At 41.8% G+C, this 23,787-nt stretch overlaps 2 long non-coding RNA genes across 2 annotated transcripts in view; both read left to right on the forward strand.

Annotated features, from left to right (window-relative positions):
- The window catches only part of LOC139596208 (uncharacterized), a 182,068-nt gene that overhangs the window by 84,421 nt on the left and 73,860 nt on the right, over positions 1 to 23,787 (forward strand). The window lies entirely within an intron of this gene.
- The window catches only part of LOC139596207 (uncharacterized), a 41,066-nt gene continuing 18,335 nt past the window's right edge, over positions 1,057 to 23,787 (forward strand). The window contains exons 1-3 of the long non-coding RNA XR_011681273.1: positions 1,057 to 1,204; positions 1,625 to 1,768; positions 2,932 to 3,086. This is a non-coding gene — a long non-coding RNA (uncharacterized lncRNA). The remainder of the gene's footprint in view (positions 1,205 to 1,624; positions 1,769 to 2,931; positions 3,087 to 23,787) is intronic.

A 23,787-nucleotide genomic window follows, 5' to 3' on the forward strand; every position in this document is an offset into this window, starting at 1 on the left:
AACCAATTTGTTGTTGGAGTCCTGTATGCCCCTTTCACCATCTGAGTGTCTACCAGGGAATAAAAAAGACATTCCTTAGCACAGGGAAGGTTTAAAGGGCAGACCAAAGTGGCTGTGCCAGATCCATGTCACTGGGAGAAAAGTGGAAGGAAGTGTAGAATATGGGATGTCAAAAAGAACAGATGTTGCTAATGAAACATTCACTGTGATGGGTCTGTGTCCTGGCAGGGCTTCACAGGAGCTGAGTGATCTCAAAAATGCCTTCCCTGTTTTGCACTTGTGTTCAGAAGTGTGTTATGAGGATGATGATACTTAACTCCCATTGACAAGCACTTTTGGCTGAAGTGTTCCAGTAACACTGAATATCAGATGGATGAGGACTGTCAGCAAACTGCTCTGAGGGCTGGAGTCCTTCCTGGACACCTCAGTTTCCTTAAAATCTCCTGAGGAGTAGTTTGGGGCTGGATCTAAGATGTGCTGAGGAGGAAGGGAGATGCCCAGCTCAGCATCTGTGTCGGTTTGTGACGGCTGAGATGAGAAGCCCTGTTCTGTGGGACAGAGCACCCATTTAAACTCCTCTCTCATGTGGGGATCCAGAGCCTTCCTCCACCCATGGTGGGGCTTCCTGACTTCTCCAGGTTGTTCTTCAACATGGATTTGTTCCAGGGGGTTTGTTTCTTGAAAACAAACATGCTCAAATACAAACAAGTCCCCAGATGTCAGAGGCTGGTCCAAAATGGGGCTGTTATCACCTGGTCAGTTATCAGTGCTATCACTCTGACCCATGAGATGGGCCCCACTTCAGCTGCTTCAGAGCAGATGATCCAGAAGGAAAGGAGAAAAGGATTTAATTGCTGCTTTGCAATTTTAATGAATAAATGCCATTTCTGCTCATCTTCTATTTACTTTCCCCGATGTGAGGCAGAGTTCTAAAGCCAAGAATTAATTTCATTACGGGCAGAAAAAAAGACACTTCATTAATAGTGAGCTGTTATTGCTGGCATATGTGCTGGCTGGCTCATGCCTGCGGCTCTCAGCAGAAATCCTCACAGCTTCTCAGACACAGGCTGCCATTTCCACAGGAACCAATTCTCATGGATGCCTCCTCACTTGCTCGAATTTTGAAGTAGACACTTGAAGAAAAGTTAATTTTTGGAGCATCGAGGTTGGGAATTTTCTGTAATTCAGGTCTTCAGTGATCTAGGTAAGGTGCTAAAATCAAGCCCATGGCTTCTATCATTTCTAAGTCATTTTGCAGAGGAGAAGGGGTGGAGGATCAAGATACTTGAAGCATATCTGCATTAAGGACATTAAATCCATAATTCCATATAATTGAAACAATGAGACTGGAATAAAATCACAGATTCTGAATCACAAGACAGGAAGGTGGTCATGTTCCTATCTGAAATATTTGGAATAGTAATTCTCTCAAATGTGAGCTAACTTTGTCTTGAAAACCTGAAGTCCTGCTTGAAAGAAACAAAACAGGGAAAATATAAAGCAATATTTTATTGTTTCTTTTCCTAACATAGAAGTATGATTAGATGGTTGAAGATCAAAATTTTCTGATAGCTCATAGTAGAGCAAAATGAATTTTTGACAAAAATATTTGTCTCTTTTTCAGCTCTTTTTTTCTTTTCAAATCTGAACAGTGAGAAATTATGACAAGGAGTACTTGACAGTAAAATCTTAATTAACACTGTGAAGTGTCTCATACAGTGAGGCCCCTATACATGGATATATGGACACATTATTGATTAGCACACATGTAAGTATTTAAGCACACACTTCATGAACTGAATCCCTATAATCTCTCTGGAAATGCTCCCAGATCCATTTATACCAATTTAGCAAAACCTGTCAATAATCTGATATAAGATAAGCATTTAAATCTGAGGCTGTTTATACAGGGATTTACTCAGAAGTGGATGTTTTTGTGCTGCTTTTAATTAAAGCAGTGCAATGAAACAAGTGGGACGATTGTGTGGCTTGGAAAATTCAGTATATAGAAATTGAAAATAGAATATATATAAATGAACTGGTGTACAATAAAAGAGCTCTTTGCATCATGGAATCATGACTAATTTTCCTTGACATTTCTCCCATTGTATTGTCCTACTGTGTGCAAATGTTTTCCCCAACTCTTTTTCCCTTGCCATGGGTGTGAGATGCAGCTTGGCTCCCTGGTGCTTTTCTCCCAGACAATTTTTCTCCATGGTTTAACTCATCAAAAAATCGCAGAGCCACCAGCCTGTCTTCCCAGTTGCTCATGTACTTGTTCTCTCTTATTTTTCTGATTATTAAAAATCACAGCAGTTTCAGCTTTATTAGAGGAATTCACATTTTTATTTAGTGATATTTCTTTACCACTTGCCCTTTAAATATCATTTACTTCTCCACAATGGTTTTCTGATGTCTGATTCCAGTCTTTAAATTCTAATTCATTGAATATCTGGCTTTTTAAGGGTTTAATGTCCTTGTGCTGGTGCTCTGGCATTTGGAAACCCTTCAGATATGGCTCTGGGCTGATTGTATCAGAGGAACTCCAGGCACTCACAGCTGCTTATCCTGATTCCTCACATAGCCCAGCACAGAGCCACATATAGAGAACCTCTAGCACCTGCCTTTACTTACCTAAAATAATCTTGTCTCTACACCCAGCTGCCCTCAGGATTCACATCTGTTCCCCCACATCTGTTAAGTCCTTCATGGAGGTTCAGAGGATATTGAACTTTTCCTCCATATTAACATTTTTTCCTTATATTTTGACCTCTAACTGGTTTCATTTTACACTTTAAGGATCTGTTTTAAACATTTTTAGGATAGATTCCCTTTTTTTGGTTGGAATAGGGGTTCTAGGGACTGTATGTCTTCAGGCAGGGAGGACACAAAGGAGAGCAGGACTCCTTATTTTCTCTGTCTTCTCTTCAGGACAGGAAGAAATGGCCTCAAGGGCAGGCTCAGGTTGGACATCAGGAGGAATTTCCCCATGGAAAGGCTGCTCAGGAAGGTGTTGGAGTGCCCATCCCTGCAGGTGTCCCAGGAAGGGCTGGAGGTGGCACTCAGGGCTCTGGGCTGGGGACAAGGTGGGCATCGGGCACAGCTGGGACTCCATGGGCTGGGAGGGATTTTCCATCCTCAATGATTCTGGGATTTTGTGACTTTCAGTAAAACCACCTCAACAGATAAAAACCATTAAAAAGAGGAAGTCCAGAGGTTAGTAACTGACAAAGTCCTACAAGTACCAGTAAGGCAGCTTTAGTCAATTGACAGAGGAAAAGAAGAGGATGTGCACCTTTGGTAAACAAAATGGCCCAGCTCAGCTCAATACTTTGATTTTACCAGCACTGCACTTCCCTGAAGTGCAGGAACTGAGGAGCATCAGTGACTCTGCTCTTTCACTGTCAGGTTCCTTAGACAGCTTCAGCATGGGGTGTTTTTCCTCTGGTCACACACACTCTGAAAAACATCAGGTGTAACAGGATAAAAGAAAAGTCTCTGTGTCTTAAGTAATGCCATTGATGTCTCATGACAGCAAAGTCTACTCTGCTTTCATCTCAGAGCACAACAAGGAGTTTGGCACAACACAGCAACACAGCAGCCAACACCCTTTAGGAGAGGCTGTGAATTTCAGCCACGCTTCTCAGAATTAAGAGGGACTCACAGATAGGAGGAATCCGATTCTCTAAACCCCCAAGATTTCCTTAGTGCCTTCAGAAGCCATGACTCTGAGCTGCAACCATTGACCTTCTGCCACACCAACCCCAGGGCTGCTGAGACAGGGCTGGGTGTGGGGGCAGTGAAAGGCAGAGGCATTTCATTCCCAGCACTGATAAAACACCCTAGCCTTTGATGCAGCATTTAATTTTAACACAGAACAGCACAAACCAGATATTTTTTTCACTCCTTTCTATTGTTCCACATTAATATTTCAAGAAAAATCTATTAGTTTCTCACATAAACATCAACAGAGCAATAAACAAGTGTTTCACATAGGCTGAGTAATTCCAGATCATTGAAAATGATTATACTTGACTTACTCCTCCATGTAAATCTTTCATAACAGGGTCAGATGTTCAAATAGAAAAAATCCATACTGAACCCATAAAGGATTTATATCCCTTGTGGTCTATAGACCGTTTTTGCCCTGTATTTTCCTGTATGAAGTTTACTCAAAACTTGAAAAACATGTGCAGGCATTCTTATGCTTAGGAAAGATAAGAACAAATGATTAAAAGCAACCAGATAACTTGGCTTTATTATTGTTTTTATTTAATATTCCTAAGATGTACTTTTTGAGGTACAGTGACATCTCTGACTCAACAAGGCCTGGGAGTGCTGTCTTTGGGACTTCTTTAAAACCTAGTAACCTAAAAGTGTTACTAGGGATTAGTGGGCAAAACTCTCCACGCTGCTACATTTATGATGGAAAGAAAAAATTTCATTTTCTAATTGCATGTGTTCCTTTGCCAGCTTTTTGATGTGAGGATTTAGTTGGCACCTGAAGGCCAGAGCAGGCAGTTTCCCTCTTGGGCAGCCCCAGCCCTGTCCCAGAGCATTCCCAGCTGCTCAAGGAGTTTTCCAGCTGTGGCAGCAGCACCAGACTCTCCAAGCTCCTATTGTCCATGCCTGGGCAGTGTCTGGAGCTCTGCATTGCTGGATTTTACAGCTCCATTCCCTGTTTAACAAACACAGTTGCACCAGACCCTTTGTAATCATCCTGTCACTCTTTTTCTCATCATTCTGGGCCACAGCAACTTAGCAACCTTCCTAATATGAATATTTCAATATTTGTAGCTCTGCAAAACACACAGACTGGAAGGGAAAAAAACAAATAAAACATCTCCTTCTTCCTCCCAGTTCCTTTTTACAATTTTAGCTGTAAGAAGAATATGAATTAAATGTTAGGGACTAAAAGCTGATTTTTTTTTTTTCCCTCTAACTCGCCAGTGTTGGGGACATAATAAATATGACGAATTTATTGCATGTGAGGTATGGGTTCTGATTTTTATCTACTCTCTGCATGAAACCAATCTTCTCTGAAAGGACATTTGAATTGAAGAAATAGAGGACAAATATAAATATGGGTAGAGGTTAAAGCTCTCAGTGTAGGTGTGAAGTCATAAACCATTTGACCAAAAAAAGTCATTATGTTGTTTCTGCTGTGAGATTGCTGAGCTGCTACACCAGAATTTCCTGAAAGATAAAGGAAACAGTATGTGAAACAGTGAAGAACTCAGAAAAATGACATTCATGTAGTGCTAATTTTATTGCATTCTTTTGTAGTTAAGTCACTCTTCAGTGCTTTCATTTTTCCCTCCCAGATTTACAGATAAAAGGACTATTTTCAGACAAAGGAAATTGCAATGAGAGTACATGTTGTATTTCTGATTCCACAAGATGTGTGCGTGTACGTTTGCAAGGATCACGTTGGTTTAATAGTAACAAAGCCTTAGGGGCTTAGAGAATGCACATCCTATTTATTCTGAGGTTAAACATTTTCCTATCAGGCTGCAGATAATGGTTAATATACTGCAGTAAGTGCAATCTCATTATACATTCCTGTGATTTCAATTATTAACATGCTAATATTTTCTATTAATTTTTAAATATTCGGGGTTTGAATGTAAATCGTTGTATGCCTCTGAATAGATATTTTTATATTAATTATTTAACCTTTGTTACTGTACCAGTATTTTATTATATGTAACTCAGTCTCCCTTGTTAGAGGGAAAAAAAAAAGAAATAAGCCAAACCAAACCCAAAACCCCTAAAAATCCCACAGATAAGGAAGTCTTGAATGTAAAAATGCCTCTGGATATAACAGGCATCCATCTGTTCATGCACACAGAGTTTTGTACACATATTGCTGATTTGTAAATAATAACAAAATTTCTAATCTATATTTATTACCAATGAACCAAGAACTGACAACAAGGTTGGATGATTAGTGTGCAACAGTGAGTGAGGAAGGGACTGATGTTTAAAACCTGTCTCGTTGAACAAAGGCCAGAGAAACAGACCCAAATGAGCAGATTTAGGGAAAGATAATGACATGGAAGCAAGAGAAATTAAATATCTGAGGTGTAGCATCCCAGTTTATGCTCTTAGGACATGGAGAAAGTTGGAAGTGGGAAAAAGTAGCTCATGGATACTCTGGCTCTGCTAGCCTTGCACTTCCACAGAACATTCAGGTTTGATTTTGATGTGGAACTGGTTCTAAATATATTTTTGGAGTACTAATTAAGGGGATTTGTACTATCTATTGTAGCCCATAGTTTAAATCAATAGAAAGAAAGGATGCCTTTGCCCAAGATAAATAGATCATAGATCACAGAATGATCATTCTATTCTATCCTACTCTATTCTGTTCTGTTAAGAGAAATGTCTGAAGCAGATAGACTACAGAAAGAGATATTTGGCCCAAACCAGACCCATAATTTGTTTAAGGATCAGATTAGAAACAGCCAGAACAAATTGCATATGGAATGTAAAAGAGCATGGCCATTTGCAGATGTGTGGATCAGCACTGCCAGGTTCCCTGCACCATGGACACAATTGCTATCAGCTGGCATTTGGAGGATGCTGTAGCTGAGGTCAATCTCTCTTTGTCCTCTCTGAGGTCCTGGTGTGCCCTTTCTGCATAACTCCTGTCACATGCTCTGCCCCTCTGACTGTGCCATTCACCTCTCCCTAAACTCCCTTTTCTGCCCTCTCTGATATCCTATTAACACAGTTTCCTTTTGTTCTCCTTTTGTTTCCTCTGTGACTATTAACTGGGTAAGAAATAGCATTTATCCAGTTTTGCTCTGTGGATCTACTCCAGAAATCTCAGTGAAGCCAATGAAATTGCTTACATGCCTGAAATACAACAAATACCCAGCAGCTTAATGAGCTTTTAGAGTCTGTCTCTTTGCCTTTCATTTCATTAGATGCTCCTCTCCTTTTACACAGCTTCAGGAGACATATTTGTGGCATTACAGATGCTTGAGAGTGATTAGAGAAGTAGTAAGAATAAGTAATAATAATGTGGGTTTCTAGGTTGTTCACTTTATGCTCATTTAAATTCACATTTCTGTATAATAAATCTCTGCACATGAATCTCTGAAAAGCTGTAGTGAGAGTCCTTAAACAAGAAAGTTGCCTGCCACAAACCCCAGGCAATCAGAGCCATCACAGCCTTGTAAGTGAATCCACTGCCTGTACTCCAAAGTCTTCAGCTTATTGTTGATGCAAGTGATGTTTGGATAAAACCCTGTATTGAGCCTCTTTAATTGTGCCATGGATGGATTACAATTAATGTGTAAATACAGACGTAAAACTAGGCTTATCACATGTAGCTGTATCTGTACCAGCAATCAGCCTTTACAAATCCCTCCCTTTTCAAGTCCCCCAAGCCACTTGCTTCACATTTTATCTTCTCTTTAACCTTAGCTACCAAACAGCCAGCAGATTCCTTGGCCTCTCTGGAATTCACATCATTCCCAGGCCTGGCAAATTTTGATCCATTTAATCAACAAGCAAGACAAAATATTGGTGCTTTGATTTTACAAATATCTCTTCCTTTGTATATATATCCATTCCCATTGTATATATACTTATATATAACTGTTTGTGTAACCAAATTATTACAGCATTAATAACAAAGACTTGGAGTAGAGAAAACCTTTTTTAGTCACCTGAGACAGAAGCACTTAACCAGGACATGTTGAACATTCCAGGTGAAGTGATTGTTATTTTTGCTAGACTGCCTTGCACAGCTCTGCAATTGTGTCAGAAATGCTCATCAGGCAGATTTTCAAGGAACAAATCAACAATCCCAAAATAACCTCCTCCCCAAAAGTCAGAATTTTCACTGAGGAGCTGCACTCAAGATAAATCTAAAACCTGTAAATCTGCCTTTCAGCCCTCTGAAAGCTGCAATATTTATGTGCCATGGAGATCATGGTGGGCATGGTTAGAACCCGTGAAGAGAGAAAATGTCATCGTTAATAATGGTGACAACAATTCTGCCACTGAAGGGCAGACTGCACCCCAAACCTGCACATTCCCAGCCCAGCTCTGAAAGTCAAATGAGCAGCTTTCTCTCATTGCTGTTGGTACTGGGGAGGCAGTAAAAGCAATGAAAATCAAGAGTCAAAGGGAGAATTTAATTAGATGTCTCTCTGAAAGCTTCCTGCACCTACAGATACAAAACTCCTAAAAGAGTAAGCATGGGGGTAGCTGGGGTGTACAGAAGCTTTAAACACTTATTTATTTAACTGTCACAGTTCTGCACTCAGGTGACTTGGTTTGTCTCTGCTTGGAGCTGGTCTAAATCAGCCTCTCTCAGTCTCAGCCCAATTTTGGGTTCTTTTCCCATTCACATTCTCTGAATTTGCACTCAGGGCTTGATAACAACATTCCCTCTTCAACTAAAGATGCATATCTTGTAACACGTTTGAGAATAAGCAGGGCTTATCTCTCATATTTACATGTCTGAAGGATGTTATCAATAAGAACAAAAAATGTTAAATAATTTGAAATACAATACCCAGAAAAGTTTGAAGATTTAGATTTTTTTTAATAGTTTTCAATACACATATTTCCATCTCTTTTTAAACATTAGCTAACCTCTTGGACTATGCCATTTTTTGTTTGAATGACCAGTTCACTTCAGAATAATTATTAAAGAAGAAAGGAAAACAACAGCCTTGAAAAATCCATGATTGTATCGATACATTCATGCCCTGGTGCATGTTTGCATTCTCTCAGAGACTAATCTCAGACTGAAAGCTCAATGAGTGTCCCTGAATAATCCAAATATAAAGGACTCCCAAGCAATGGTTCTGTGAGGCTGCTCACCCAATCACCAAACCTGCTGCTGTTCTCACCTTTTGAGGCAAACCCCCTGGATGCAGTGGCACCTGGTTTCCCCAGCAATCCCAAACTGCTATGAATTCTCTGAGAATGACACAAGTCTGTGTGTGGCATGCCCAGGTCCTTTCCTTTAGGGGTTTTAGCTGGACAGAGTGACCCCAAGATGTGTTAGAAAGTCTCTTTTCCCAGCCTGGCAGTCAAAGAAGGGGTCAGAGTTCTTAATTTCTCGGTCTCAAGGTTGTTTATTGTTCCTTATCTATAAAATTCTTTCTCCTGGACTGCTGAGGTCTGTTCAGCAGGACAGTTCCAGGCACTCTGCCTGCCCCCAGGGCAGGGCTATCTTTTTATACTAAAAACTACCTGTACAATGCTTACAATTACTTTCCAATACCTATCACCTGTGTTAGACACTGAGCTTCTACTCTAAACCAATCTAAAAGTGCCAACATCACAGCAGAAGATGGAGGCCAAGAAGAAGGAGAAAGGCTGGACATGCCCAGATTCCTCCATCTTGCCCCCTGAACCCCCATTCTAAAAACCCCAAAAATCTGTTTTTCACCCCATGATAACTTCACTATCATTCTACTTAAACTTTTGTGGCTTGTAATTCTTCATACAAGGTTGGTAATTATTTTTTCCAAGGGCTCAATCAAAGGCACAGGGGTCTGGGGCTCTGTGCCAAGGTCTCTGAGCCCCCTGGGCAGGGATTTGAGCCCTCCAGGGCAGCTAGAGGGTTTTCCTGGGTTCTGACACCTTCCCAGCTCTGAAGGGTGATTTCCACAAAGCCTGGCTGTAATTCTGTGGGAATGGCCAGCAAGATGTGAAGCAGCAGCAGCAGCAGCAGCAGCCAGGGCAGGTCCTTTGCAGGCTGAGGATGCTCCTGTGCTGGTCTCACCTCTGAAAATGTCTCCTGTGCAATCCCTGCCCTCCAGCAGCACCAGTGGCCCTGAGGAGGTGCAGACTGGCTGCAGCTTCCCCTTGGAAGTGTCCTGGTGTGTCCCTGCCAGTTCCTGGCACATCCAGCAGCAGGGCAGGCAGCCCTGGCAGAGCTCAGTCTGTGCCAAGCCTTGGAGCACTTTGTTCCTGCAAGATCCAGAGTGCAGTGCAAAGGGGCATGATTGCACATCAAAGATAGAGCTTGGCCTTTTTGTTTTAACCTGGGAGAGTTATTCCTATAATGATTAAATTAATTAAGCTTTTATGGCTTGAGCTCTTAAGTTATGAACTTGTTTCCAACCTGCAGCCACATAGATCAGAGGGGTTGAAGTATTCTAGTAACTCTGCAGATCCTATCAGTAATTTTCAAAATTTATTACATTTGGTAAGATTCTATTAAAACCACAGATAAAATCAGTCACATCAATGCCTTTTATACCATCACCTTACTGTTTTCCTGCTGCACTGGAAAAATGGATCATTTTTGTGACAAAATGCAAAGTTGAATTTCTGTGCTCACTGTAAAGATGTTGGCAGGTCTGATGTGTGCTGGATTTTAAATATTTATTGTGCTGCCAGAGCAATTCCAAACCCAAACAGTTTTACAGATAATTATTCCCACTAATTGAATGCAAGGCACCCATTTCTCCTTCAGTGGTACTATGCACACAGGGATCTTCTGCTAAGAACAAAAGTTTACAATCAAACACTAAGGAGAGCCAGAGCAACAAGCTCCCCTCATCTCCTTTACAAACTGGACAACTTCTTTTTCAGATAAAGCTGTTATAAATTGAAGTACTTCTCAGAAATCATTGTACTTTCTATAACATATGTGAGAATGCAGAAAGCAGTTTGGAAAGAGAGAGAAACCTAGAGGGACTGGAAGAGAGCCAAAACGATAAAGAACAATGAGTGGGCTTGCTGGTCTGTTGATCTTGGCTTCTCACCAAGTTTGTTGTTTTTTTTTTTTTTATGAGCTGATGAATTTTAGGTTTGGGGTTTTTTTTTGTTGTTGTTGTGATGGTTTATTTTTCTTTCTCTGTCTCCCTTACCCCCATCTCTTTTTCCCATCTTAAAAGATGGGAAGGACAAGGACAAGAGAAAGACAGCAAGGGAGTGCAGTAATGTAAAAGGGAGGATAAAAAGGAATGAAAACAGAGGTGTTTATTAGTACAGGAAATTGGTTTACAGCTTCATAAATTTAAAACAGGCCTATCATATTGAACAGATTATGAAGTGTTAGACTGTGCTATTCAAGAAACTGGACAATCTGCTTTGCAATGCAAAACATGCTTATACAAGCAGGGCGTGGATTTAATAGAAAGTTGGGGACTGCTTAAATAAGCTGGACTTATAGAGAAAATCATAGAATGGTTGAGGCTGAAGGGAGCCTCTGGAGCCTCTGGCCTTGCCTGCTGCCCCTCAAAGCAGCATCAAGGGTACTCAGAGCCTTGTCCAGCCTTGTTTAAAGTCCATGGTGCTGGACAAGATGCATCCAAAGTCACTGATGGCATTGGAAGGCTGATCTCATCTTTGAAAAGGTGTTGCAAGCAGGGACTAGAAAAAGCCATGCTTGTCTTAAAACAGGTGAGAAGGGTTTTAGGGAATGCCGCCCCTAAAGCCTCAGTTCAGTCCTGGGAAAGGCATCCATTTCCAGGCAAAGGAATGTGGCTGGAATCAGTCAGCAGGGATTTCCCAGAGTCACACAGTGCAACCTGTGCAGGTACAGCTCTGCCTGGGGCTCAGGGCAGAGCAGTGGGTTCCTCTGAACCAGCCTTCAACCAGAAATCTCCTTTAGTACCTCTGTACCAGAGGGAGCAGAGGTGAACTGGACAGACAGACACTGCTGGGCTCAAAGGGGCAGTGGTGCCAAGTCCAGACCTCAGTTCCACATGGTGAGTGCTGGAGATTGGGACTGGGGCTGGCACTCTTTCACTGGTTTTAAGAACAACTGGAGCAGTGGCATGGAAATAACCCCAGACATGGAAATAACCCCAGACATGGAAATAACCCCAGACATGGCTGACACCAAACTGGGTGGACCAGGTTACGTGGGACCCTGAGGCAGAGTCATGAGAGGGGACAAAAACCCACAAAAATTGAATTGTGGCAGAATTGGTGATACAGACAAGGGGCTGACTCACCAGGAAAGGAATTGCAGCCCTGGTGGCCGTGGCATGGTGCTGGCAGTGCCAGCTGGCAGTGCCTGGAGCACAGGGCTGCTCTGGAGAGTACAGCCAGGGAGGAGCTGATGCTTTTCTGCTGGGCACAAATGAAGCATCACAGCAGAACCCTGTCTGCTCCTGCAGCCCATGGACAAGAGAGGACATTGCAGCAAGTCCAGGAGGAAGCCACAGCGTGGGCTGGGGACTGAGGCACCTGACTGTGGGAACCCAGGACAACCCTCTGGCTGTCCTGGACTGTCAAGACCCTGCCAGGGGGCTCAGAGACCCTGGCACAGAGCCCAGAACACCTGTGGGTTTGATTATGACCCATGGAACAAATTACCAACCTTAGATGAAGACCAGCAAGCCACAACAGTTTAAGTAGAATGATAGTGAAGTTATCACGGGGTGGAAAAGTCTATTTTGGAGTTTCTAGAATGGGGGTTCAGGGGGCAAGATGGAGGGAACTGGGCATGTCCAGCCTTTCTCCTTCTTCTTCTTGGCCTCCATCTTCTGCTGTGATGGTGGCACTTTTAGATTGGTTTAGAGTAGAAGCTCACTGTCTAACACAGGTGATGGGTATTGGAAAGTAATTGTAAACATTGTGAATGTAGTTTTTGGTATAAAGACATAACCCTGCCCTGGGGGCAGGCAGAGTGCCTGGAACTGTCCTGCTGGATGGACCTGGCAGGGCAGGAGAAAGAATTTTATAGATAAGGAACAATGAACAACCTTGAGACTGAGAAATGAAGAGCTCAACTCATTCTTCAAGTGCCAGGCTGGAAAAAGAGACTTTTAACATTTCTTGGGGTCATGGTGACCAAAAGATCCTGAGACCTGACATTTAAGGAGAGGCTGAATCACAAATGCCAGGATGGGTGAGGCTGGAGGGGCTGCTCTGGTGGCACCTCCCTGCTCCAGCAGGGCCATCCCAGAGCCCAGGGCACAGCAGTGTGTCCGTGTGGCTCTGCAATGTCCCCAGGGAGGAGCCTGCACAGCCTCTGTGCACCACCTGCTCAGGGCTGGCACTGCCCAGGGCAGGAGCTCTGGCCATGGGCAGGGGCAGCTCCTGGGCTCAGGCCCTGCCCGTGGCTCTGGGGCCATGGCTGGGCCTGGAGCAGAGCCTGGGCCTGCTCTGCCCCTCCTTGCACACAGGGACAGACAGGGGGACACAGGGACAGACAGACAGGGACAGACTGGGGGACACAGGGACAGACAGACAGGGACAGACTGGGCTGGGCTCAGGCCCTGCCCGTGGCTCTGGGGCCATGGCTGGGCCTGGAGCAGAGCCTGGGCCTGCTCTGCCCCTCCCTGCACACAGGGACAGACAGGGGGACACAGGGACAGACAGACAGGGTCAGACTGGGCTGGGCTCAGGCCCTGCCCGTGGCTCTGGGGCCATGGCTGGGCCTGGAGCAGAGCCTGGGCCCTGATCTGCCCTCTGCACAAGATGGACCCATATTCTTCTCCAAATGCATGAGAAGCAGCAAGTCCCAGAGGCATCAGGAGGAATTGCTCACAAGGAAAGCTCCCCCAGAGCAGAGGGTTAAAGCAGAGAACAGATTGTGCAGAGGTTGTGGGTTAACTCTCCCTGCTGATACCTGAGTCTGACTGGACAAAGCCCTGAGCCAAGATTCAAGCTGACCCTGCTGGAGTTTTGCTCCCTGCTGTGCTGGGTGTCTCTCTTGGCATTTTGGAGACATGACAAATTATGCTTTGAAGGACTTGCCAGCTAAATTCTTCCCCTACAGTTTTGCTGTATTATATATCTAATTTCTATTCATCTATCTTTTGAACTTCATCTTCTTCATTCTTCCAAAATATGGAGGCAATATTAAAGTGTCTCTAAAACCCAATAGATTTAACAAAAGTTATGCTGATTAATAGAGACAATTACTTCTCTATTAAAAAGTTCCAGAAATGAACTAAAATTATATTATTTCAATTCAGTTTTTTAGTTCTTTCACTTAGTACAATGGCTTCTTCTATGACAGGAGCTAAAACAATGAGCAAGGGAGAGAAAGACATATTGCAGAGCACTTCATCAGGGAAATATGTTTCAAGTTCTCTCATTACTTAAGTTTTATATTCAGTTTATGCCCATGAGTACCTTTACTTTTCTAAAACATGGAGAGCTCCACGTGACATCTGATGCTACTAAATGATTATTGCTATGTTTTTGGGTTTTGTAAACAAGATGGATAACTTAATCTCCAAAGGAGACTACTATGGGGTGTCTGCAGGCTAAGACTGGAGAAACTGCTTAGAAATGATAATTAGTTGGGTTTTCTCCTCCAAATGAAGGTTTGTTAAGCTCAGGTACTTATCATGCTGACCCTCCCTGCTGTGAAACAGGGAGCTGCTGTTGTCTCCTTTCACAGGTGGAAAACAAGGCAGAGGAGATAGAGCAGCCTCCTCAGTTTGCTGTGTCTTTTCATAGGTTTTTTGCTATACCACAGTCTCAGCCAGAAGGGTAATCCCTATGTCTAGTGCATGAATAATGTACCTTTTAATAACATTATAAAAGTATTAGCGCTGCTTTAATCTTATTTTCATGTCAATCACAACTGGTATTTGGCATGGTAAAACACTCCCTCAAAACACGGTCATAGAAGCTTAACTTTGCAGCACAGTTAAAAAAAAAACAAACCCAAACCATCAGCTTTAACTTATTATTTAATGGGCAGCTGTCATTGCCCTGTGAGAATCAGAGCCCAGATTGGTATCAACAGGAGGCACCACAAGTTTGCACCTTCCAGGCAGGGAAGTGCCACTGTCCATGGTGAAGTGTCTGCTGCTCAGGTGGGTAAATACAGCACCACTGCCTTCTGCAATGCAAACCTGGTTGTGTCTACACAGCCTGCTCAGTGCAAATGTCCTCAAATGATAAAATGAAGCACAGGGAACAAAAAATATGCACAAGTTGTTACACAGAGCATGGAAGGGGTGTTTGCTCAGACAGACTCTGAGCACCATCTGGGAGACAAGTGTTTAGTTTTGCAACAGATTGCATAATTTCCATATAGAATCTGGAGAAAAGCTCTAAATGCTTTAATAGATAGCTGATTTAACATGCATTTAATCTTTGTTTTGTGTTGTCTTAAAGGCTATGCATATGTTTTGAATGACAGAAGTAGTCATTAACTTATTACAGTGCTCATCCCTTTGCACAATTCTCTTTCTTTTCTCTGCCCCTCCGTGCATGTGTCTGTGTGCATGCAATATTTCACCTTACACAGTTCCCTTCCCCAGCACATGGTAATTAATCTCAGTAAAAGCCAAGCATCTACTGCATATGCATGCCACTTGATTGATTAGATTAAAAATTTAATGTTACAGTTCATACATTAGCAATATTTCAATATAACATATACCAAGGGCTCTACTATCAATAATAGGAATACTTGAAGAACAACACAAATTAACACCTGAAGCATAAAGAATGACCTTGAGAATGAAATGCTTTATGTAAAACACATTGCTCAGAGTGTATTTAAGCTGAGCACCATGTTTATGTGCTAAAACAGCTGTAGGAAGCACTGCCCCTCAAAATAGGAATATTTCTGACAGAGAATTTCTCACCTGGAGCGTTCTGGAAGTGGTACAGTGTTGAAAAACTCTGTATTCATTTTTAGGTTCCTCTTTTGGTGGTATGCACCTAAATACATTCTCTGCTACACACCAGTAAGAATCTGTACATTACAGCTTTTTTCAATTATCTTCTTGCACAAGCTGATCAAAACAGCACTTTACTAGGACTAGAAGCAGAAAGAAATATAATAAAATGGGTATAAAACAGGCACTCTGCCCAATGTGACATTGTTATGACCAAACGAAATACCAGCCTTCATTTGGATATCTGTTCCTCTGTATCCAAAAGCAAAATTGCATCAAAATCCTTCTGCACTGATTGACTTGTAATGCAATACACAGCAGCATCTTTGAACCTTAAGCAATGATAATGCTTCCAAACCTGCTATAAACTGGGTCAACTGTACAAAGAAATTGTAAAAAATGATGCAGTAATTCAATTTAGCACTGTGTGAAAACTGCACAATAGCAGGATTAAAGGACCTGAAAATGAAGACAAGTGGTTCATTATTAACTCTTTAAATGTTGTTCCCTCTGCTTTTTCTGGAATGTCATTTATTTCTAGCTTAGAATTGTAATTTCTTTGTCATGATACACTGGCTACATTCTATATTGCCTCTCCATATGAGCACATTGAAGCTTCCCCAAAGGCTTAATAAAGTTTATGAAATAAGACAGCATTCACTATTCATTTTATCCACACAGGTAACAAAGTAAATTAGAGAGAGAAAGCATTATACAATCATATAAAAGCTCTGATGTGTGTAAAATATAGCCAACTTTAAGAAAAAAACTAAAAAGGAAAAAAAAAACCCAGCTGTTGAAATGGCCAAAACAAAAGTAAAATTATAATAATAATTTTTAAAAGACTAATGCTAAAGGTGCAAATGAAAAGTACTTGTATGAAGAGGAGATATCTGTTTGTACCTCATCTAATGCAGTCATTGAAACAACTGGCCTCTTGTGCAACATGGTAATTTTATAGACATAATTTCTTCATGTGATGAATGAGGTATTTTTTTGGTGGTGTTTTTTTTTATTTTTATTTTTTGGGCTGCTGTGTTGTGTGTGCATGTGGTTGTGTTTTGGAGCAGCATGTGCAGTGCCACAGCCACTTGTGCAACATGGTAATTTTATAGATATAATTTCTTCATGTGATGAATGAGGCATTTTTTGGTGGTGTTTTGTTTTGGTTTTTTTTATTTTTTGGGCTTCTGTGTGCTGTGTGTGCATGTGGCTGTGTTTTGGAGCAGCATGTGCAGTGCCACAGCCATTCTCCCAGCAGGAAACCCAGCCTCTATCCCAGTGTACAACAATAGCACTCCATGCTGACAAGCCCCAGGACCCAATGTTCAATTCAGAGGCAGCATCAAAACGAGTAACAATCACAGAGAAACCAGCCTGGAATCATTTCAAGAGCTGGACAAAGTCTGAAGGTGAAAATAAATAAATAAAATAAAAATCCTGCTTCGGGGGAGCAATTGTACTTTTGTGTATGAATCTATAAAAAAACTCCTCTGAATTCTTTACTTTGAGAGCTTAGACAGCTTCAATTACATTCAGTCTGGACATCTAAAAATAAGCTGATAATAGACAGAAATGTAGTCTTACTTCTGCTACAGAAACTTGTCTCTGTTCCAAACTGTTACATGTTTGATAACACGAATTTTTAAACTTATTCTTGGTTGGCAGAGGTTTGATCCAAAATTCTACTTGGCAGTTAAAGTTTTTTGGCCTAAATTGTTGGGTGGTGTGGTCCAAAAGGGATGCTATGGTTCTGCCAGCTGCCATCCAAACCAAGGGACCTGCTGGAGCTTCATCTCCTGCCCTGCCTGGTGCTTCACCCAGCTGGGTGAAGGGCCCTGGGTGTGGTGTGGGCACAGCCAGGGCTGGGTGACCCTTCTGGAGCCTTGGGTCCCTCTTCTCCAGTGCATTTCTGGCACTTTCCACAACAGGAGCTGTCATTGCTTGGCCATTGTGATAAATAAATTTAAAAAAAAACTGGCACAGGAGGAAAATCCTAACAATCCAAAATAAACCAGCCAGTGGAGTGATGACCAGCACAGATGTTATTGCTAACCAAGGACTCCCCAGCCCAAATTTAGTGACTCAACTTACAATTTGTTCTTTAATGAATTTCTGGTTTCTTCTCTGCTCCCCTATCTCAATTAGCAGTTGTAATTATCTGGATTACTGCTCCCTTTTGTACTCACAGTTACATGGTCCCAAGGCACAGGAGCTGGAGGGTACATCAGATATTTCTGTATCATTGTGTTTTGCACATCTGGTGGCACACAAATTGTGGCATGAACTAGTTTCAACTTATATTTCATAGAAAAATCTTTGGCCCATGAGCTCCCCTTCAATATTAATGTTGGGGCTGTCATTTATTCAGCATGAGATGAAAGACAGTAGCTGAGCATTTAGAAAAGTATTCAAACAGAGAGAGTTCATGCAGTGCCACAATGGGTACTGTGAGCAGAAAATATTTTAAATATTGTGACAGAACAGTTTGTATTAAGAATGAAGAGAGAGAAAAGGGATACATTCATTTAACTGTGACAATTATCATTAGGCAATTAATGCTTTCTCCATCTGTGGTCCAAACCAGAAGGTCTTTTCCATGAGAAGTGGCCACACATCACGACTGTAGATTTATTTTTATGTCTAGGAACAAGGATGAATGCAGAAATTAACAGCTTCTTTTTTTAAAAAAAGTCTAAATGCTTAATTTGATGACAGAAAATTGACTGAAGGAATAAAGTAAACTTTAAAATCAGAGTGGGAACAATTCATTTCAGTCTAAGCATAATAATAATAATAATTATAACAGTCAATTAAATTAGTGAGATAAATTTATAACTCTTTTCTGCTGCTTGTTTTCTTGGTTTTTGCAGTTTCTCAGCTTGGCTGATGACAATGATTCAATGCTTACATTTGCTTGTAGTCAATCTCATGTTTAAGCTACGGGAATTTGAAGCCAGAGGTTTCATACTCTGGCAGAGTGCTCTGTTTACAGAGGACAAAAATCAATGTTCCCATTCCTCTCAGATTTTTTCAAAAGGTTTTCTTTTTCCTGGTGTCTGGTTTTTGTTTTTTGGTTTTTTTTTTTTTGCTGCACAACTGCACTTCTGGAACTTCCATAATTTCATAGTGACTTTATGGTAACTTTCAAGGCATATTGAGTCTTGGCTTCACACTCCCAGCATTTTCCTGAGTCTATACAAAATCAGTATGCAGGGTAATTGCATGAAACTTGGATTAGCTAAAGCTTGAGGCACGATGTCTACCAGAGCATCAGATTTCTATCGTGGCCATGCAGCAGGGAGAACTCCCAGATTCCAGGTTCAGAGCATGAAAAGGATGTTGGTGTTGAGCTGGATGCTGCTGCACAGAGCAGTTCTGCACCACGTGAGCACACAGGTGCATGGGGATTAATTTGGAAAGGTAATCCATGGCCTGATCAGCAAAAGATTAAAATATCTGGAGTAAAAGCCAACTAGGGCACAGCAAAATGAGGGATAGAAATTACAGCAACATACTCCTGCTTTTCATCCTTTATTCATTTATTCACTCACTCATCTTGACCATGGTGCTTGTGAAAGCAGAATGCAGTTTGCTTTTATGCATACCTTGCTGTATATAAATGCTTGTTTCTCAGTAGGATTAATATGCATTTCAGGGATAGGATCCAATATCTGCTGAAATCAAAAGAGAAGTTTGTATTGATCTCCAGCTTATTTGAACCAGGTCCAGACCAGGGAAATAAGTGATACGTTCTGTGTTTCTGAGTGAAGGAACAGGCATCAATTAATGGTGCCACAGCTGGCTCCTGGCACTGTCTGTGCAGGGTAATTGCCAGTTGCTTTGGTAGGTTTGAATGAAATTAAGGCCTTTGGGGTGGAAAAGTACGTACAAGCCTTAGATGTTTTATATGAAAAATCTTATTTTTCATAAGGACTGCGACAGCAAAGAACCATGGGGTTAGAAAGTGCCATTTGTGTGCCAGAGCTCCTGCCAAGTCCCTGTGTGTGGGTACCACCAGCACAGGCAGCAGAACAAGGCATTATCTGCATGAGTCCCTTGGCAAAGGCAGAGTTTGTGCAGGAAGGGAGAGCAAGTTTGCTTTCTTGGGGTGAAGCTGGGCTGGACACGAGCACAGGGTAGGGGAGAGATGGCAGCACAGCCCTTCATGTGCAGGGGGGGTAGAGCAGGGGGTGAATAAATGTGGGCTTCTACATGTGTTTGCTAAAACAGATAACCAATTAGAGGAGGCAGAGATTTAAGAGCCAATAAACCCTAAATAGAAGGCAGACCTGTCTGCTGTGATGAGGTAGTCATTTAGGCCCATAACAAGTGTCACTGCAGTAATTAGAATATACTGAGAAATCTGATTGGAATTTCTGCATGATGAGAGCATTGCCAACTGCTTTTGATGCTGGCTGATAGCACCAGTAACAGGCTGGCAACACCTGTTCCCAATTCTTTCCCAGCAAAAGGGGAAGATGCTTTTGAGTGGGTTTATCCTTTAGCATCTCCCCTTTCATTTCCAGCCTCTTAGATCCTTTGTAAACAAATAAACAGCAGTGATATTTTAAAGGGTTAGTTGTGCCAGATATTGCTCAAGCTCAGTTAAGAAGAGGTGCCATATATATATATTTATTTATATATATGTATATATAGCATTCTTCATCTCCATATTACATTTGCTGTCAAGGTTTGGATTCACTTTGCAAGTTTTCAAAATGGTACTGCTTTATTCTGATGTTTTTCATAAGCACTGGCAAAGGGTTTTGCTGTCCTCTCTCTGGAGTTTCAGCTTGCTTGAAACAAAAAAAAAAAAAGATTATTTGTTGTAGATCAATACTCCCTTAAGATGTGAACTCAGCAGCTCTTACATGTGAAGCAAGATTTGGCCTGGCCAGGACTCTGATGTTGGATCTCGAGGACTGCAGAAACTGTGATGAAGAATCAATACCCAGAACAATCTCTCCCAGCCCTGTGCAGCCTCTCACCATCTGCTTTTGTCTTGCTGTAACTGGAAGTAGTTTTCTGCAAATGACATGCAAAATGAAGGGATGCAGGAAATTCCCATGGAAATTCACTCAGTGCTGGACAGGATTGTGAGTTTGCTCCCAGGGGTGGGGTTTGGCTGTCAGCAATGCTATTCTTCTGTCCTAAATTGCTGTTGGGGGGAGCACTCCCAGACTCACCCCTCTGAGCTGGGATGTGCTGCTCCCTTCTGCTGTTTCAGCAGAAGCTGTGTCACCCTAGGTGTGCCTGAGTTATAGGTTGGATAAAGTGAACAATCTTGTACAGCATTTCAGGGTGAAATGAGCAGTTTCAAGCCCTGCAAATGTGTGCACAGTATTTTGCTCTCCTAAAAAATTGTATCTGTTCCTGGATGTGAACAAGCTGAGCTTTCTTGTGCCTTTTTGATATCCTTGCAAGAAAATGAGTCAGGATTATGCTGCTGGACATGCACAGCCAGCTTTCTGTCCCCCAGGGCATGAGGGACTCTAAATATATGCATTGATATGTGCTTAGAGATGGGGCTATTTTTGTACCATCTCAAATGGAACTGCTCTCAGCTGTTCAGCCAGGCTGGAGATCCAGGGCAAGCTGAACATCTCTGCAGCCAAATGCTGGGGGTGAGTATTTATAAGGCAAGCAGGAATCCTGTTGTGTTTATTAATGATCTGAGATGCACAGAAAGTCTGCAAATGGCTGGATATTCATAAAGCAGAGGAGAAGTTCAGATGCTGCATGCTGGGATGTTACAGTTCTGCTCCTGTGAGGACCTTCTGCCTTAGTGTGGTGAATGACCTTCTCATTTATGGAATCCCTCTCTGTTCTTCTCTCCAAGCTATTGTTCTTCTGTGTTAATTAAAACCCAGACAATTAAGTACACAAATGGGCACTGAGGCTGCTGTGCACACCCAGCTGAAAGCAGGGCCAAATGACCAGAAACAAGTTAGTGGACACATGAGCTTTGTCACTGCAATAGAATGACTGGGTATGAAACTCGTGAGTAGGAAGGAAAGTGACATTTAAATTATGCTGCTGTTCCTCCTACAAGCTTTTGACAGGGTATTTTCAGAAAGGAAACTAAATGCACTTAAATGCAACGCTTGAAAATAATAACTTAGTGTGTTTGAGTCTTAAATGAAAAGTGAACCCTGTGAGTCTCCACGATTCCACTGTGACTTTGACATGGAAAGTCAACACTACTTGACAAACACAACAACTCCTCAGATCTTCAGTGCACTAACTTGTATTCTTAAATGCTGGCCTTGTGCCATTTCTGTTGAACCCACACAAAAGAATTAGTCATGAGCAGAGTGGAACAGCTGGCAAAAAAAAAAGAAAAAAACTCTAAAACTAAGAAAAAAAGCATGAGCAGCTTACTTCATTGTCATGGGTAAAAGACAGAAATGAATCACAGGCAAGAGCAGAACTACCAGGGGAAAAAACAACCTGAAATAAAGGTGATTCAAATGTAATGTCAGGGTCTCTCAAGGAAGTGATCCACGGATGGACAGAGAAGTGGAGAAGAAATGGCTCCAGACAGGTAAAGGCTAATTTTTGATCTTGGAAAGAAAGCTTTATCCTTCTTGTCTCAGGCCCCAGATTTAAAAGGGTATTTATCCATGGGGTTAACTTCATCTGCTCCACTAACTGCACTCCAGTGAGAGATAAGGAGATAATTAAAATTACCACCATGCTTAATCAACTTGCCAGCATAGGGATACTCTCTTGAATTGGGACACAATTAAATTAAGCTTAGCTTCTTCCAAATATATGCAAGAAGTAGACATCTGGCAAAGTCTAGCTGCAAATGCACAGAGCTGCATTATGACACTCTCCAAGGATAAAGGAAATGGAAAGTGAAAGGATTGGGAGAGCAAGAGTCCTGCCAACTCCTTTAGTCTTCATCTTGCAATGCAGCCCATCAGTCCCCCAAAAAAATATTAGTGATTTCACTAATTTATTGGTAAATCAGTTACCTGGTGATTTCACTTGTTTATATATGAAATACATATGAAAATGCATGCATGAATGCTAATGCAGGTTATTTTGCAATATTTCCATAAGCATCTCTAACAGTTGTGTTTCACAACAATTTATAACTGCAATTAAAAGGTCAGGAAATGGTATTAAAGGAAGCAGATTAATTGAGCTAATCAGAGACAAGATCAAGGCCCTGCTGGCCTTGAAATCTATAGCTCCATGAAAGGGAGTCTGTGAATATTTGCTGAATCTAAGGATATTAATAATCAGCTGTTACAGTTCTGTCCGTCTACAAGGACATCAGGGACTTCATTTTCACAATATGCCCAGAAGGTAAATAGCAGAATCTCTATTCATTCTGCTGAATCAGAAAGCTGAGTAGACCTGCTGAAGCCCCAATGGAGCTAGTCATAGCCAGAGTTTATGTTGCAAATTCCTGAACCCCCAATAAAGAAAAAAAAAAAAAAGACAATTCAGGTTGGGGCTGGTAAACTCATGTGACAGCCAGTGATGCTCTCACTCTCTGAAAAACCAAAAAAAAAAAACCCAAACAAGTACCTATTGAGCACTTTTTAAAATGATGTTTACCTTGAACAGGCATCAGCCCACTCCTTTCACTTAACTATGTGAAGAAAGATAATAATACTCTTTTTCTTCTGCCCAGACTGTAGGAGTAGTAAGTTCATTCACTGTTTTCTGCTTTTCTGTGTTCTCTATGTAATTTACTGTTTCATACACGTGGGGAAGGTTGTAGAAGTACTGTTAGAGGTTGAACAAATGACTTGTTAATTTATTCCATAGTGAGATATCACTTGAATGCTTTGGAATTGCACTGTCTCCTGAATTCCTAAGTTTCCCAGGTTTCCTTGTTGTAGCCTGACCAGTAAAGCCTATTTAGAGAGCTCCATTTCAGGAGACCATCCTCCTTTTCCAACAGGTCCTTCCTCCTGCTGGGATCCTGTTGACCTTGTCCTGTTCATCCTGGCAAGTGTGTGGGGTGTCACTGGCAAATGGAACACTGAAACCATCCGTGTTTCTGTAAGGGGCAGCAGCAACTCAACCCTGGAACTCCTGCTCAGGCAGAATTTGCCACTGGTGCCAGTTCCTAGCCCAAATCTCACCAGGCTTCACCTGGAAGAGGTTGTAGGCTTGAAGCCATAAAGTTCAGTATTGGAAAGGTGGCTCTGGGGAGGGGGGGAAGGGGAAGCAAAAATCAAATTGTTGT

Source organism: Agelaius tricolor, unplaced genomic scaffold, assembly GCF_023055355.1.
Source record: "Agelaius tricolor isolate 1412-34295 unplaced genomic scaffold, bAgeTri1.0.p SCAF_15, whole genome shotgun sequence".
NCBI lineage: Eukaryota > Metazoa > Chordata > Aves > Passeriformes > Icteridae > Agelaius > Agelaius tricolor.